The sequence below is a fragment of the Mastigoproctus giganteus genome, chromosome 5 (genome assembly GCF_048544385.1).
Source record: "Mastigoproctus giganteus isolate SK-2022 chromosome 5, ASM4854438v1, whole genome shotgun sequence".
NCBI lineage: Eukaryota > Metazoa > Arthropoda > Arachnida > Uropygi > Thelyphonidae > Mastigoproctus > Mastigoproctus giganteus.
The window spans coordinates 78,152,036-78,170,258 of record NC_143579.1 but is presented as its reverse complement, the minus strand read 5'-3'; the positions used below and the strand labels follow the sequence as shown (position 1 = coordinate 78,170,258).

At 36.0% G+C, this 18,223-nt stretch overlaps 1 protein-coding gene across 1 annotated transcript in view; it reads left to right on the top strand.

The window, feature by feature from the left end:
* Nucleotides 1-18,223, top strand: part of LOC150085511 (protein argonaute-2-like) — a 444,788-nt gene that overhangs the window by 185,986 nt on the left and 240,579 nt on the right. The gene's annotated exons all lie outside the window — the stretch shown is intronic.

Below are 18,223 nucleotides of genomic sequence, written 5' to 3'. Positions count from 1 at the left end.
CAGGAGGACAAACATGATTATCAGCAATATACAACTAAATTGTAAGAGTTGGTACTTATGCATATATAAGTTAAAACATATAGGGAATAGTCTGTCCTCCATTTACAGTAGGCTTTTAGAATAATGGCTCCTTCGGGGATTCACAGTGCTGTTATTTAAATTTTTCTGTTATCTAGAATTAAGAATGCAATTTTATTAACTGCACATAAAAAACATAAATATACTGACGACCCAGTGTTGTATTCTTCCATTAATACACTCCTGCTTACACCCATTCCATTTTCTGTTATAATATCAAGTTTGTCACTAAGCTTTATTGTTGTGATGTTGTTCTTCTTTTCTTCTCTGTATGAAGTTTATTAACTTTAGGAGCCATAATGAGAGGTTTTTAATTTAAAATAAATGTAAAACAGTGTTATAATCCATGATATCAGTATAGAATTCACTTTCAAAATGGCAAATTTAACAAATAAAGCAATCATGTGACTTGCCGCTTTTTTTTTTTTTTTTTTTTAACTCAAAGACATCTGTGCTGTATGTAAACATCCGGTCTCGTTGTGCCATTATTTTTACAGTCTACTGTATATCCTTGTTAATTGAATATTGAATTATTTGAAATGCAGTATATTTCAAAGTCACTACCATTCCCTGATGCACTCACAATATAGGGTTATATATTTTTTATTACAGGTAATTTGAAATATATTTGCATTGAAATTCAAAGTCTTTGACTTATGAATAACTTGTCTAATTCAAAAAGACTGCCAAAACCAATTACAGTCAAACATCGTAATGAAGTTGAATGACACTATAACAAAAATTCACTACCATATTCATTTGCAGAATTACTGTGACAGGCGCAGTTTGGCCTTAGTTGCCCTTGTGCCAATAAACTTCCATTTAAACCAACCAACCACTACCATATAGTGTATGTGTTTGTCTCCTTTAAGTTTACATTTCGGTCCACTTCCTCAAGAATTGCATGCAAAATATTAGGACTTTATAAACCATTAAGTTGTGCTATTGGGGTGTACATAAGCCATTTTGTCTACACCCGTTGAAACCAAAATATGCAATTACTAATGATATAAAATACGTGATTTTGTAATGTAGATGCTGTACACCTTGTGGCAATGGGAAAAATTTAACCCAGAAGGGCAGAAATGTTGACGAGAACTTTGGTATATCATTCTACTTATTGAGTGCTTAACTGTAACAAAAATAATATCTAGGTGTAGTCAGATCATATGTTGCTACTAATCATGTAAATACAAATTTTGTAGTCAATTTCGTGTTAAGAGACATGTTGTTAATTGGTTTTTTTTAAGGAGCATTAGCACCTAAGGCCATATTGCTCCGGAGATATGCGGTGGTCATTCCCTGACCTTTCCGCATCCTCCGTATTTGGTGGTCGAGACATGCTGTACTATATAGTCTAAGATGCAAGTTTTGCTTTAACCTCAGTTTGTAGATTATACCCTCCTAGCCTAAGGCTGTCCAGGAGTAGCAATAAACAGATAATAATAATAATAATCTCCCACATTTGCACTGTTAGGTTTCCAAAATTTTTGTTCTCCACTTTCAAAATTTAACTTGCACCATTCTCTTCCCACTCTCATAACATTTGTTTTCTCAATATTTATTCTTATGCATTCTCAGTATTTATTCTTATTGCAAACCTATCACAAGTTTCCTTTAGCCCGTTAGCCATTTTCTGTAATTCTTTCTTAGAATTTGCTACCAGTGGCATATAATCTGTAAATCTGACATTCCCATTAACCTTCTTCACCCCATGCAATTCTCCCTCATCCATATTTCCTCTACCAAATACAGGCAACCCCCATATAACACAGTACTTCTACAACACGGTTTCGTTCTAACACGATTAATAAATTGCTTCAATTCTCGCACAGCACGATACTTGATAACGTGGTTAGAGAATTGCAACAAACCTCACATAACATTGTATTTCCGAGCTTTTGTTTTGTGAATCTCTGCTGTTGGCTCACTAGTCGTTATGCAAAAAAAAAAAAAAAAAAGGGGGAAATCCCCATATTTTATTTTATTGGGAAATCCCCATGTTATGTTCTATGCTACTGAACTTGTGCTTGTTTGAAACCATAAAAATTTTTTGGCAAAGATAAAGAAAGCCTGCACAAGAAGCACACAAAAGTTCGATGAAATTTACCGGTAAAAGTACTTTGCTGTAAAGGCATTTGTATTGTTGCTCGTTCAGTAAACATACAGTGGGTGTTATTGGTCAGGAGTAGAAGTTGAATCCCACCGGAGCTTGAAACCCTCCCGAAGTGGAGAGGGATAACCTGACCTTTTTTCTTTAGAATCACTGGTGGACGAGTGGATAAATTGTTTATTAAGAAAAAGAAAGGGAAAAAAAAAAAAGGCAAAGGAAGCCCACACGAGAAGCATGGCAAACTTCCAAAAGGTTTACCGGTGAAACTACGTTACGAACATTTTTTACGATGCCAGAACTTCCAATATGACTCTGTTCGTGATTCTAAAGAAAAAAGGTCAGGTTACCCCCTCCACTTCGAGAGGGTTTCAAGCTCCCATAGGATTCAACTTCTACTCTAGACCGATAACACCCACCGCCTGTTTACCGAGCGAGCAATAATACAAATGCCGTTACGGCAAAGTACTTTTACCGGTAAATTTCATCGAACTTTTACGTGTATCTCTTGCAGGCTTTCTTTACCTTAGCCAAAATTTTGACTTCGAATCGTGCAGTTCATGACTTTTAAAGTTTTTTTAAGGTTCTCAAGCGTTTAGGGCATAAGCCTCAAGCTATGAAGGAGTCTAGACTATGTATAAATATAGTGCAAATGCATCAGAAATACATAGCTATATCTGAATAAATCAGAATATTGGTAAAACGGCATCGTTTTAAGTTATATCTCATATTGTGAATACCTTCACAACGAGTTGCCATGATATTGCACTACTTCGAATAAGTAACGCTTCACCTAAGGAGAAGACTAATGTTACTTATTCTCAGATGGATACCACCACCCAGACGGCACCGTTTCAGAGCTATTTGGCTCTTCTTCGGTGGGTGGGTAGGTACCCGAGTGATGCAACGATGGCAAAACAGTTATGAAGTATAACTCCACAATATGAGAGATGCTTGATGGTGTATCATGTATTTAGACTCAAGCGTTTAGGGCATAAGCCTCAAGCTATGAAGGAGTCTAGACTATGTATAAATATAGTGCAAATGCATCAGAAATACATAGCTATATCTGAATAAATCAGAATATTGGTAAAACGGCATCGTTTTAAGTTATATCTCATATTGATTTCAGATATAGCTATGTATTTCTGATGCATTTGCACTATATTTATACATAGTTTTTTTAAGGTTATTTTGGTTTTTATTTGATTGTTTATAAATTTTTCTGAGTATGTATTACTAACCTTTGTTCTTAAGAACCGTATTGGAATAATTTCTTTGTTGTGAATTAAATTCCAGCCATAAATTATGCTTAAGGAACTTTGACTTAATTTGAGTAACCGCTGATTTATTAAAAGGATGGTTTCTAAATTGTTTTGTGCCAGCTATGGAAAACTATTTAAAGTGGAAAAATCTAGATTTCAAAGTTTTATTACTATTGGATAATGTGCCAGGCCATCCAAAAGATTTAAGTCATCCAAAATATTGAAGTAATGTTCCTACCACCTAATACAACATCTTTAATTCAGCCATTAGATCAAGGCATTATATCTAACCTTTAAAACTCATAACAATGGATTTTGGAAAACATTGATTCCGAATCTATTGAAGTGAAGGAGGCATGGAAACATTTTTCAATTGTTGACTGTGACAGAATAGCTTTGTTGCTCAAAGAAGTAAATCTGCCAGCATTAAATGCATGTTGGAAAAATGTATAGTCAGAGTGAGTTAATTCAGGAAATATGATCGAACCGGCAGAAAACAGTATTGGTTCAATAGTAGAATTGCTAAGTCGGTAGGAGGAGAAGGTTTTGATGATATGATTACTGAAGACGTTCAAGAATTACTGGTAGAAAAAGAGACCGACAAAGCGGATTTGGTGAAAATAGAAAGGTAAACCAAATCAATTCAGAGGATGATCGCGCAGATGAAATTTCTGTAGTTCCAAATTTTACACTAAAAAGCATATGGGAAGACACAAACTTAGCCGAGCAATGAGAATCTTATTTTTTGAATGCAGATCCTTCAACTGAAAGGGACACAAAGTTCAAAAGGGAGCTTCAAAAATGTTTAGCTCCATACCATGCAATTTACAAATCAAGCAGAGTTTCTGATAGTTATAAAAAAAATTTATTTTTGTTAGCTTTTGGAACGTAACACTCCTTTTTGTACTAGTTCTTAGTCTCATATAACACGGTTTAATAGTACACAAGATTTTGTAGGCACCTAACTACCATGTTATACGAGGGTTACCTGTATATACATACACTATTCTCTTTCTCACATTTTGAGCTGCCCTAAACATTTAGTTGAAATTACTGTGCATGAATTTTTTTTAAAGCAATACCTGATAGTGAGCAATTGTTTTATAACAAATATATCAAGCTTTGAAATGTAAAAGTTAATGAAAATAATTTGAAATATTCATACAAGAATTTCAATTTAAAATGGTAAATCATTTGTAATTTAGAGGCAAAAATGGGAGTCTTTATCTTTTATCTACCACAGTAATGAAGTTAGACATATTTTTTTTAGTCATCATGCAGCAGGCTTTCCAGTTATTGCCCTGAAGCTTTTTTTTTTTGCATCATGTTAAGCTCTCATTATTATTACCCTAATGACAAATTTCTTCACGATTTCACTGTGAAAAAATAGTTGCCAGGTGGCCAGGGGTTTATACAGATGACCCCCGCTTAACACTGATAATTTGTTCCGGAAAAACAGAACGCTAAGTGAATCCGTGCTAAGCAAGCGCCGCGTTCCCATAAGGTAACATATGCATTTGTGAGTTGTGGTAGGTGCTGTAGGATATTTCCTAATCAATAATAAATTGTAGTGAAAAGATGCACAAATATCGGTCAAAATATTTAATATTCAAATATTTGTACATATAAAATATGCTGCATTACATACATATATAATTATGTGGTAACTTCTTATGAATCAAAATTAAACTTAAAATTCCAATTAAAATCATGAATTTAATCATGAAAAATTTGTCAATTTTGGGTTATACTTTGTCCCTCTTCTTGGTGAACTAAAAGGGGTTTGTTTTAATTTTAAATCCTGTGCAGCATTAACCACCCAACAATAAAGTCAACCGATCCTTCGCCACTTTGAAATCTGGCATGTTTTTTTTTTTCTTCTTTCAATATGAAACTTCTTTTAGGCATTAGTTTCCAAAAAAGTCCTGCTTCATCTATGTTAAAAACTTATTGAAAAGTATAACACATAATTACCCCTCTTCAATAATTTTAACAAGTTCTGTTTTGAAAGTTTCTGCTTCTTGATCTTCACTTTTGTCTCTCTCTGGATTTTAAATCTATTCAACCAGCCCTTAATAGTTTTAAATGGTTCCACATTTTTTTTTTTTTTTATGTGAGTTTAGTTCAGACATAGGCTAATCTCTCTCTTTTTATATATATGTATATTTATTTAACTAAACTGAATTCGACATTGAATATTATTTTCAATAAAATTAGTTAGTCTCTCCATTTCAATTCAATAGCCAGCCTAGCCCTAGTTGCTTGCAGTGGAACAGCTGTTTTTCCAGCTGCTAAAATTAATTCTTTATTTTTTATAATTGTTCTTACGGTTAAACTTGCCAGTCCTAAATTATGGCACACATCCGTTTGTCGTTGACTGGAATCGATTCGCTCCAAAACGTCCAATTTAATCTTCAAATTCAGTCTTTTTCTTACATTTGTAGTCTTCATATTGCATCCAGATTTTGTTGCTTTTTCATTCTTATCCGCCATTATTAACTCTTCGAAAATGTAACTGCATTGGTTGCATTGTGATTCAATGTTCGAGTAAATCGTCTATTACACACGATGTCTAGTGCTATACTGAGTGATGACTAGACTTCGGATAAATGCGTGTAATGCAAATATTACAAGTGATATACTTGATCATTTTTTAAAGTGTTGATCTCGGAAATATGTAACAAGTCACTGTATTGCAATTAAATTAGCGTGCGAGAAAATTTCATTGAGCGTGGTAAAATTTCTCAAGTCAGCATGGGAAACATTTAAATGCTGTTTTGCTATTCATTTTCAAGATGTCGACTCCATCAAATGAAACGATTTTGTTAAATATGCCAAAAATGCAGTCTGTAAAAGAGCGTTATTGTGATTTGTGACGGCGTTATAGTCAGATACGGATTATAATATAAGAACAGCATTATAGCGAATCAGCGTAAAGCGAACCATGTTATAACGAGGGCCTGCTGTATTTAAAAGGAGAGCCGACTGGGCTACCCGGGTGGGTAAAGTGCCTGCCTGGTAACCCAAAAGTTACGGGTTCGAATCCTGCCTCAGGCTTGGATCAGAGTAAAAGCAAAGACTTTGGGAGGTGCATTATGGCCACAGAAGCCAATGCACCAACAACTAACAAAAAATAAATAAATAAAAAAAAATAAAAATAAATAAAAGGAGGCAGGATGGGGGAAAAAAGTCAGTTGGGGCAGCCATTGCAGAAACTCTCTTGAAATTGTGATGAGTTGAAAACACTTGAGTTTGCCTTGCTTGTGTGTTAATTTCATATAAAGCAGACTTTCCAAACCGGTTAATATTATAATTGCCTCATTTATGACCATCATTTGTGCAAAACTACACAAGATAAACAATATAATTTTTTTGTAGGTAAACAATCTTCCATTTTTTTTATTTTTCCCTGATCAAATACAAATGAATAAAGTTTTCTGTATTGATGTTGCTTACAAACTGGGAAAACAAAATGCTGTTAGCCTAATGCTTCATCTGAGAAAAACTTCAGTTCTCCCATTACTAATTATTTGTGAGTACAGTAAACCCCCGCTATTCGTGGGGGCTACGTTCCTGAGAAATGCCACGAATACCGAAAACGCGAATACTGAGTTATGGCTCCCATAGTAATAAAGGGGTTCCGTTCCAAAGTATGAAATATATAAGAAAAACTAGTCTAAAACTTGGTCCATGTATGTATTAAAAAGTGCCTTCATAATACGACTGTACGTAGACAGTACATAGTGAAATGCAAGCATATGGCATCGAAATGAAAATAAGAAACAATTTAATATTAAATGTAATATTTATTAGAAATTTCAAACAAATCTTTCAAACCAGCACGTTTGCTAGCTAAAAAACTTATCCCGCCAGTGCTATCACCAGTTTCGCTAAAGTGTTGATAAAGGAGTTTTGCCTTTTCACGAATGATGAGTGAACTTAACGGAATTTTATTTTGAGTTCGGTCTTCTATCCACAGATTTAAAGCCTTTCCCATTTTTTCTAATTTAACTTCGAGTTACAGAGCAAATTTTTGAAGCAATTAGCGCGTTTTCACGGACACTACTAAGGCGTATTGTTTCTTCCGATTTTTTGATTGATCGTACCGTTGACTCATTGATTTTATAATATTTTGCCACTGAGGAGACACTTTCACCATTAGAAATTTTGTCTAAAAACTCAATTTTATTCTCTAATGTTATCACCTTCTTTGATCTTTCCACATTTCCCTTGTTATTCGAAGCCATATTTTTGTACGGGTTAGAAAGAACGTGTCCAAATAAAATCACTTTCTTCCATTAACACACTCGAAAAAGTCTGTTTTACACTGCAAAACGGTAGATTTATCACTTTTGTAAGCATATCAATTTATAAATTGATAAATTTATTCAATTTATAAGCATATAAATTAAAAGCAAACGACGAAACCTTCCATGACAAGCGCATAACACATACTGAACAAGGATCAAGGATTAGCGAGAAACATCCACGCTCGCGATTTTTTTCACCCCTCTCCCCCCATCCACTGAGCTCTGTTTTGAACAGGAAAGAATTTTAGCCACGCTCGTGTTTTTTTATGGCGGAAAATGTACACGCCGCCTTAAAATTCACATTTTGTTAGGTTTTATTTTATGTTAAATCAGCGACCGCGAATAGCAGGGGTTTACTGTATATAATTTTGCTCACAGATATCAAGAAACACTCCTATGACCTTTTAACAGATTCCACTGTCATGAATTAATTACAAAACAAAAATATACTTGTCTTAAGTATAAAATAACTGTATTGTTGTATCTTACTGTGTACACATCTGAGTTCACACTTGGTAAGAATTTTATTATTCTCTGGTGAAATCTCCATTCTAAATATCAACATCCAAGTTGGGGATGTGCAGCTTTGCTGGAGAGACAAAATTATTGGACTTATACACTGAGTGATTACTGAATTATGACCAACCCTATGAAAACTGAATGCGACCCGTTGACCACGTGAGTTACGAAAGTGCGGAGTTAGTCGATCTACGTAGTCTAGATAAGGTGTCAGTGGTTCAGTAGGTAGTAAAATTCCAAGCATGATGAGTAAAAGGAAGGATTTATCGGAATTTGATAAAGGACAGATTGTGGGTGCTCAACGAGCTGGTGCCTTGATTTCCCAAACGGTTGAATTGGTGGGGTGTTCAAGAGCCACCATATTTAAAGTGTACTAGGACTGGCATCAAAATGGTCAAACGACCCGGTGGCAAAACTGAAAAGGTCAGCGAAAGGTTGGTTAGAAGTGAGGCCTCAATCCGATGACTCGTACAGGCGAATGGGTGCAGCACTGTTGAAGAGTTGACTACCCAATAACAACATGTGCCAACCCAGAACAATATCTAGCATGACCATGCGTCGTACGTATGGACTATACCAGCAGACGACTGGTATAGCCCATGGTATAGTCCAACTTGCATGCAAGACGGTAGAAGACTGGAAGAAGGTTTGCTGGTTGGATGAGTCACGTTTACTCCACACCGTGGATGGTCGTGTACGGATTTGGCGTCAACAACATGAGGCTCTTGATCCATCAAGCATGGTATCAAAAGTGAAGGCCAGTGGAGGCGGTTGTATGGTGTGGGGCCTGTTTCACTGGCAGGAACTTGGACCCTGGTCCACGTGGAACAACATATCAGTGGTCTCCGCTGTCATCAACTGCTTGCTGAACATGTACACTCCGCTATGTTACACTTTTTACCGAATGGCGATGGTGTCTTCCAAGATGACAATGCACCGAGCCATCGGGCACTTGTTGTGCAGGAATGATTTGAGGAACACAGTTCTGACTTGCATCATATCGATTGGCCTCTGAACTCTATGGGATTGATTTTGGAGGATATCAATCCCATAGAGCGCTTGTGGAACATTATGGAAAGGCATATCAAGTTTCTGGATACACCAATTACCTGCATTGCTGACCGCGTTACACACAGCTTGGTTGACCATACCTCCCGAACGCTTCCAACATCTTGTTGAATCAATGCCACATTGGATAGCTGCTGTACTGAGGGCAAAAGGAGGACCTACGAAGTAGTAGGTAGGTGGTCATAATTCAGTGATCACTCAGTGTATAGCCTTGGTATCGTGGAATCTTATGACTGTCTAGATGGGCCTACATTACCACACTAGAATGCAATTATACTGCAATCGCAGCATGGATTTGTTAAGGTACAGTCATCTTGTCTAACCAATCACTGGATACTATGATGCAGCGACCAAGGAACTGAATGCAAAAAATAATTTGAATATCATACACTTGGATTTCAGGAAGGCTTTTGATACTGTTACACATAAAAATCTATTATACAGACTAGAGCAATGTGGCATTAAGGTGAAGTTATCACTATGAATAATAGGATGATTGAGTGAAAGAAGACAGAGAGTGATTATCAATGGGCACTGCTCTTTGTGGTCTAATGTTATTATTGGAGTCCTCCAGGGTTCAGTGCTGGGCCCATTGTAGTTCTCAATATTTATTGATGATCAGGCTAAATTTGCAGATGATACAAAGATTGGCAGGGTGGTTAATGACAATAATCAGGGTGAGCTACTGCAAAAAGATGTAAGAAAATTAGATCGATGGGGTGAGAAATGGCAATTGAAGTTTAACATTGACAGAAGCAAGGTACTGCATATGAATAGCAGTAACCCCAGAGTAAATTATAAACTCTGTGGTACTACACTCAGGGTAGTTGAAAATGAAAAATACCTAGAGGTAATTGTGCAGTCAGATATGAAATTCTCTGATCAGTGCAGACAGGCTGCCAGGACAGCTCATGGGATTTTGTGAATAATATACAGAAACTTTGCTAGCAGAGATAAGGAAATGATTATCCCTTTGTACAAGACCATGGTTAGGCCACATGTTGAGTACTGTATACAGGTGTGAAGAACTCACTTTAGGAAAGATGTAGATTTGCTGGAATGAAAGCAGGAAGGGCAATCAGATTGATGAAGGGACCAAAAGAGTACTCTTATGTTCTAGGAAATTAAATCGATGGGTTGAGAAATGGCAGTTGAGCTTTAACATTGACAAATGCTGGGTTCTGCAAATGGGTAGCAGTAATATCAGAGTAAATTATAAACTGCATAGTACTACACTTAGCGTAGTGGGAAATGAAAAATACCTAGAGGTAATGGGGCAGTCAGATATGAAATTCTCTGGACAGTGCAGACAGGCTGCCAGAACAGCTCATGGGATTTTGTCAATGATATACAGAAACTTTGCTAGCAGAGATAAGGAAGTGATTATCCATTTGTACAAGGCTGGCTAAGCTGCATGGCACATTCTTCTTGATTAGACCAGGGTTCGATCCCGTGACCACCAAATACGGAGGATGCGGAAAGGTCAGGGAATGACCACCGCATATCCCCGGAGCAATATGGCCTTAGTTGCTAATGCTCCTAAAAAACCAAATAACAAACAAACAAGCTAGGCTGCATATTGAGTACTGTATACAGGCGTGGAGGCCTCACTTTAGGAAGGATTTAGATCTGCTGAAATGAATTGAGGAATTGAGCAAACAAATTGCAGGGAAGAAATGGGTGCTCTTACCATGAAAGGCTTCAGTTCTGCAAATTGCAGCATCTGCAGGATGATCTAATTGAGTTGTTTAAGGCTTTGAATGGATTGAATAAACTCAATGCTGAGGATATTTTTCCTCTTGCCGAGGCTACACACATAAGGGGAGCATAAATTCAAGTTGAGGAAGGATGGTTGCAGGATAGATATGCAGCAGTTTGCTTTCAACCAGTTGGTGGTTGATTATTGGAATAGACTTCCAACTATCAAACTACCTTAAAACCAACTGTTAAACCACTTTCCAACCACCCACTTCCACAACTGTGGAAGTGGGATCACATATGGTGAGTATGGGCTTGGCACACCCAGGGTCCTGAGCTGGATATCGCCATTCTTCTCTTTCTTGGTGATTCCCATCTCTCTCTCTCAGGGGTGGCGCCTCGGTGTGTAGTGTGTAGCATACACACTACACACCTGCTATGTGTATGCTACACACATAGCAGTGTGTAGCATACGCTTCTTGATTAGACTGGGGTTCGAGCCCGTGACCACCAAATACTGAGGATGTGGAAAGGTTAGGGAATGACCACCGCATATCATCCCTGGAGCAATATGTCCTTAGTTGCTAATGCTCCAAAAAACAACAACAACAACAACTCTCAGGGGTAACTGAGAAAATTTTTTTTTTTTGACTGGTGCAGCAAAAGCCTCAGGCTTCCTTACACCATATGGTTAATTATAATAATAATAAGCTTGCTTTCTTGCATAATTTGCTACTACTAATACTACTTCTACTGGATTTAAAATCTTTAACCTATGCTGTTATGTAATGTGGCTTAGTTGAAATTTTCCTTCTCTGGATGAAATTGCTGACCACTTCCAGTGTTATTAGCTATTTGTTTTATTTAGTAATCCTAACTTTGAAATGCAGTAAAAGCGCCATATTAACTACAGGATGAATCCTAAAATTGAAACAATTTCCTCATGAAGAAATGTAAGTTATTTTACTGTCTCCAGTTTCAAATTCTGTCCTTAGTTACAGAATTATTCATAAACAGTACTACTGCACATTTTAAAATACTGAACAGAAATAATTTTTCACATTACAAAAGTCTTTCGTCTTTGATTTAGTATTAAAATCGGCCTGCATTGCGGAAAATTAAATATTAAGTGGTGGGAGTGTCAAACAAACTTGTAGTCACTTTTGAATCTTTAGTTATGACCACCAAAGTTAGCAGTTGTCTACTGTGACTTCATTTTCTGAACTAATTATATGCATTTAAAAACAGTACAGACAACCCCCATATAACACTGTATTTCTACACACAATTTCACTCTAACACAGTTGATAAATTGTGGAAATCCTCACACAACACGGTACTTATATAACACGCTTTCACTCTAACATGGTTAGAGAATTGCGGCAAACCTCGCATAGAACAAAATTTTGAGCTTTTGTGAAGGTAAAACCCTGCTATTATGTCGAATGTAATTTTTCAACATTTCTGTTCTTTTTTTGTGAATCCCTGCTGTTGACTCACTAGTCGTTATGTAAAAAAATAAAAATATGGGGAAATCTCAGTATTTTATTTTGTTGGGAAATCCCAGTGTTAGGTACTGTGCTGTTGAACTTGTGCTTGTTTGAGACCATAAAAAATTGTGACTTTGAAGTGTGCAGTTTGACTTTTAAGGTTTTTGTAGGGTTATTTTGGTTTTTATTTGATTGTTAATAGATTTTTCTGGGTATGTATTACTAAACTTGATAACCGTATTGGAATAATTTCTTTGTTGTGAATTAAATTCCAGCCCTAAAGTATGCCTAAGTAAAGTAAAAAGGCACTGCTGAAAATAAACTACAGTGAAACTTCTCCTAACGGACATCTCTCTACAACGGACATTTTCAAATTCCCCAACTCACCTCCATTGGTTTTAACGTGTTTGCAGCTTCTGTCTACGTCACCACCAAATACGGAGGATGCGGAAAGGTCATTCAGGGAATGACCACCGCATATCCCGGAGCAATATGGCCTTAGTTGCTAATGCTCCTAAAAACCAAATAACAACAACAGCTTCTGTCTAGCGGACATTCTCGTAACGGACGCGGACAGGCAATCTGCACTGTTTCGTTTAGATTAGCACTTAATTTGATCTCCCCATCACGGACAGCGGGCGAGCTCACTGCCCTTTTTCTAGGAACGTTTCTTCCCCGTATTGGCTCAATCGTGTGTTTATTTTCTATTTCCGATTCTCTGAATTTTGTCAAGGTATACGTCGTGGTTCTAAATCCTTTTTCAAGAATTTTAAGGCACGTGTAAAACTTCTGATGAATTTGGTGTGTGCAGGGAGGGGGGAAATATCGTCGGCCTTTCGTCTTTTCAGTTTCAGTTTTCAGTTTTGTTCAGTGTTGTGTGAAGTGCACAATGTCTTCTTGTAAACATTTAACTTTAAAAGATAGTCGAACTTATTAATGCGTATGATCGGCAAAAAAATAGTGTCTGCAATCTCGCTGTAAAATTCAAAATCAGGAAGACGCTGGTAAGCGACATCCTAAAGGAAAAAAATGATCAGGTTCAAAAATCATTCCCGAAAACTGTTGGACTTCAAATTTGTCGCGCACATGCTAAACAAATTCCCATTAATGGGCCTATTATTAGGGTAAAGGCTTTGGAGGTTGCAAAATCTATGGGAAAAATGAGTTCAAAGCTTCTGTGGGATGGCTAGACAAGTTCAAAACTCTGCATAAAATTTCTTGGAAAACCGTAAGTGGTGAAGGTGGATCTGTTGATACTGGGGTTGTAACAGAGTGGACCGTCAAATTGGAAGATTTATGTCGTGATTTTGAAGCTAAGGATATTTACAACTGTGACGAAACAGGGTTGTTTTTTTAAAGCTCTTCCTGAAAAAACAATGAGTCTAAAAAACGAAAAGTGCCAGAGCGGAAAAATTTCTAAGGAATGCTTGACTGTACTATTATGTACAAATATGCTGGGAGACTTTGAACAACCTCTTGTTATAGGAAACCCACAAAATCCTCATTGTTTCAAGGGCATAAAGTTGTATCTTTTGGATGTTGACTGGAAGTCTAATAAAAAAGCGTGGATGACACGAGATATCACGAGCAAATGGATAAGTCACTTTAACCAAAACATGATTTGTCAAAACAGAAAAATTATTCTTTTCATGGATAATGCTGCATCTCACCCGCACATTGAATTGTCCAACATTCAAATCGTTTTTCTGCCACCAAACACATCTGCAGAGTGTGTCAGCCCTTGGATCAAGGGATAATAAAAAATGTTAAACTTCACTACAGAAAACGTGTTTTAAGACATCTCATTGCAAACATGAACAATGTAACATGTGCGAGTGACCTTGCAAAGAAAATCAGCATCCTAGATATGATTCAGTGGATTTCCTCTTCAGTAAACGCAATTAGAAAACAAACTGTCGTGAACTGTTTTGTAAAGTCTGGCTTCTCAAACACAAAAATTGAAGTTGTGAACAGCAATGTGGAGCACCAAGAAGAACAAGAACTTCAACATCTATTGATAATGTACGATACTTCCACTACAAGTGACCCTGGCTACAAAGATATGGACTCAAACCTCACTACAGAAGATGGTGTTCTAGATATCAACGACATTATCATCAATATTTTTCAAGAAGTTCCTCATGAGGATGAAGAAATGGAAGGAGGTCATTCTGTCGAAAACATTAACGACGAACCACCGATGAAAATAGAAGAAACACTCATACAAATCAATCGTTTAAAAATGTTTTTCGCCGCTGAAGAAGATACTGAAGGGCTTTCGATGGTTTCTTCACTCCAAATAAATGTTGAAAACAAAATTATCAGCCGGAAGAAGGTGCAGAAGAAAATAAGTGATTACTGTATGTATTTTTCTTAAGATAAAGTCATAATGTGCATAGCACAATTGTATGTATATTATTTACAAAAATATTGTGCAAAATCTGTATATAATTTAATTTAATTTTACATTAAACGTTTAATGTTTTTTGTTTCTTTCTTTTTTTTTTTTTCTCCCTCAGACTTCTTGTTAGCGGACACTTCTCTCTAACGGACACATTTTCGTTCCCCATGGCTGTCCGTTAAAGGGAAGTTTCACTGTATTTCTCTAGGATTAAAATTACAAATTTTGGATCGTCTTTAAAAATGAGGAGAGGGTATCATTCAGTGCAAAAAGTTTAAATTTAAATGAAGCAATAATCCTGACCATAAAGAAAAAAAAATTAACAGAAAATTAGAACCGCTGTTGCTGCAGGATCTTTCAATTCCGCAATATGACAGCTTGTGCCCGAAAACCAATAATTGAGAAAATGGAAAAAGCATTCAGTATTTGGATTGATATCAGTAAAAAACTGATCCCATTAGACATCAGTGTAATTAAACAAGAGGCACTAAAAATTTATAACCATTTAAAAGAAAATGTAGAATCTGTTAACCAGGAGTTTGTTGCCAGTAACGGTTGGTGTGAGTGATTTAAAAACTTCTTCTCGTTACATAACAAGAATTCAAGGGGAAAGTGCATCAGCTGATAATGAAGCTGCCAAGAAGCATGCAGAGGAATTTCAAAAAATTATTGAAGAGCATGAATACACACCACATCGAGTTTTTAGTGCCGATGAAAATGCCCAACAGAACATTTATTTCAAAAAGCTGCACCAGGTTTTAAGGCATCAAAAGATCATGTAACGTTATTTATGTGCAGTAATGCATCAGAAGATTACATGATAAAACCTGTGCTAGTTTATAGATCCCTAATCTTCATGCAGTGAAAGATGTAAATAAAAACGTGGTACTGGTATATTGGAAAGCAAATAAAAAAGCTTGGGTAACTGCTGATTTATTTAAAGAATGGTTTCTAAATTGTTTTGTGCTAGCTTTGGAAAACTGTTTGAAGCAGAAAACATCTAGATTTCAAAGTTTTATTACTATTGGTAATGTGCCAGGCCACCCAAAAGATTTAATTCATCCAAATGAAGTAATGTTCCTAGCACCTAATGCAACGTCTTTAATTCATCCATTAGATCAAGGCATTGTATCTACATTTAAAACTCATTACATCAGAAAATCGTTATAATGGATTTTGGGAAAAAATGTATTCCGAATCTACTGAAGTGATAGAAATATTTTTCAATTGTGGATTGTATTGGAATCGCAGCTTTATCGCACAAAGAATTGCCCAACATAAAATGTGCATTGAAAAAATGTATGGGCAGAGTCAGTTCATTCAGGAAACGTGGTCACCGGCAGAAAATGGAATCGGGCAATAGTAGAACTTGCTAAGTCTGTAGGAGAGAAAGGTTTTGATGACACGCTACTGACAATGTTCAAGAATCACTGGTAGAAAAAGAGGCTGGCGAAGTGGATTTTGGTGGGAGGGGGGGTTGAACTCTTGGCATAAGAAACTAAACCAAAAGAACTGCAACGAATTGTGTTTTAAAAACAAAAAGATCGATTCTTCAATTTTTTTTTTTTTTATTTTTTTTTTTGCATCTACTTACACAAAATCGAGGAAATTCATGTGTTGCCTGTCACACTGGAAACAGGAAAAACCAGTGTAAAATATTTCTATTGATAGCTGTGTTATAAACTTCAAAAAGTTGTGTTGAAGGAACTTCGCATGAGCTTTTGTAAAATCAAATAGTTGTAATCCTTTATTGCACGGAAAGTAATCCATTACATTAATGGAGAATGTTTTCTGCTTCAAATGGATGGAAAGTACTTGTCAGTGCTATCTGGAAGTAATATCAACTGGTGTGAAGAAAGTAACAATAGGTGTTTTTTTTCTGAAAAGTCCCTTGCAGTAAAATCAAACAGGAAGTTACCCTTTATGTTACCAAAAGTGATTCTGTAAGGCACAGTCTTATAAATACCTTAATCTCTGAATAAGAATAGCAGGTAGAAATAGAGTAATTTTACAAACTAAGAAAACAACTTTTCAGAAACAGGAAGTGCAGACTTCATAACAGCATTTACATTGGATTGGTGAATTTTTTTGGCTTGTGTGCTAAACCCTTGAAACTTTATGATAACATCAACTGCACACCAAGGAAATATTGAAATATTTTATAACAATACAAATAACATTTTGTGAACAATCCATTAGTCATAGTATTCTTTTGTATTATCAGAAAATATTGTATTTTTTGTAAAAAAATGTTTCAAAAATTATTTATTATTGAAAAAATTACCCCAGAGAACTAACAAAGGGTTTTAATGAAATTTATTCTATGTGAGGGAAAGTATTAAATAATCTTTTGATTGCCACATACATTTAATTCAAATTTGTTGTACACAGTTTCTTATTTTTCAGAATTTTAATTTTCTACTAAATACTAATATTTATTTTAAAAAAGGATAAATTTTATTGTAATTATATTATATTACTTTGCCATGAAAGGGGTCACATACAGTTGAAATATGTAGAAAAAGTATCCCTTATTGATGCACCTGAAGATCGCCCTCCAATTGCTGTCATTTCCATCCCCTCTTCCATCTCACAAAATTATAGCAGAAGAATCCTTTTTGCGAGATATAAGACAAGATTCAGTTTTAGAAGGGTTGAAATCAACTAAGTTGTCTTTGCCCCACTGGAGAATTACCTGAAGATCGGCATTTAAGGAATTGGCAGCAGATTTTCGAGAACTTGAAGCTGATTGAGCTGGACAAGGTTTCTCAAAATGGAAAGTTGAATGCAATGTGCTATCATCGGCAAAACTATGGATAGGATTTTCAGTCAATGGAAGAAGGTCATTGATATACAAGAGGAAAAGAGTGGGGGAAAGAACTGAACCTTGGGGGACACCAGCATTAGTGGAGAAGTTAGAAGACAGAGAGCCATCTACTATCACCCTCAGCGAGCGATCAGAGAGAAAACTGGATAACCAATTACTAAAAACAGTTGGCAAACCATAAGATGGAAGCTTGTTTAGAAGACCTTTATGCCAAACACGATCAAAAGCCTTTGAGATGTCAAGAGCAACTACAGTAATACCCCGAAGTTACGCGATAGGTGGGTCCGACGAAAATCGCGTAAGTCGAATTCGCGTAAGTCGGGGTACAACTTTGCATATAAATACATATAAATTTTGCTTAATTGGGACCAAGGACTAACAAAAACACTAGTTTAGAAGAAAAATATTAATAAAATTGCAGTTCTTTATACATATTAATACAAAATATGTATTAAAA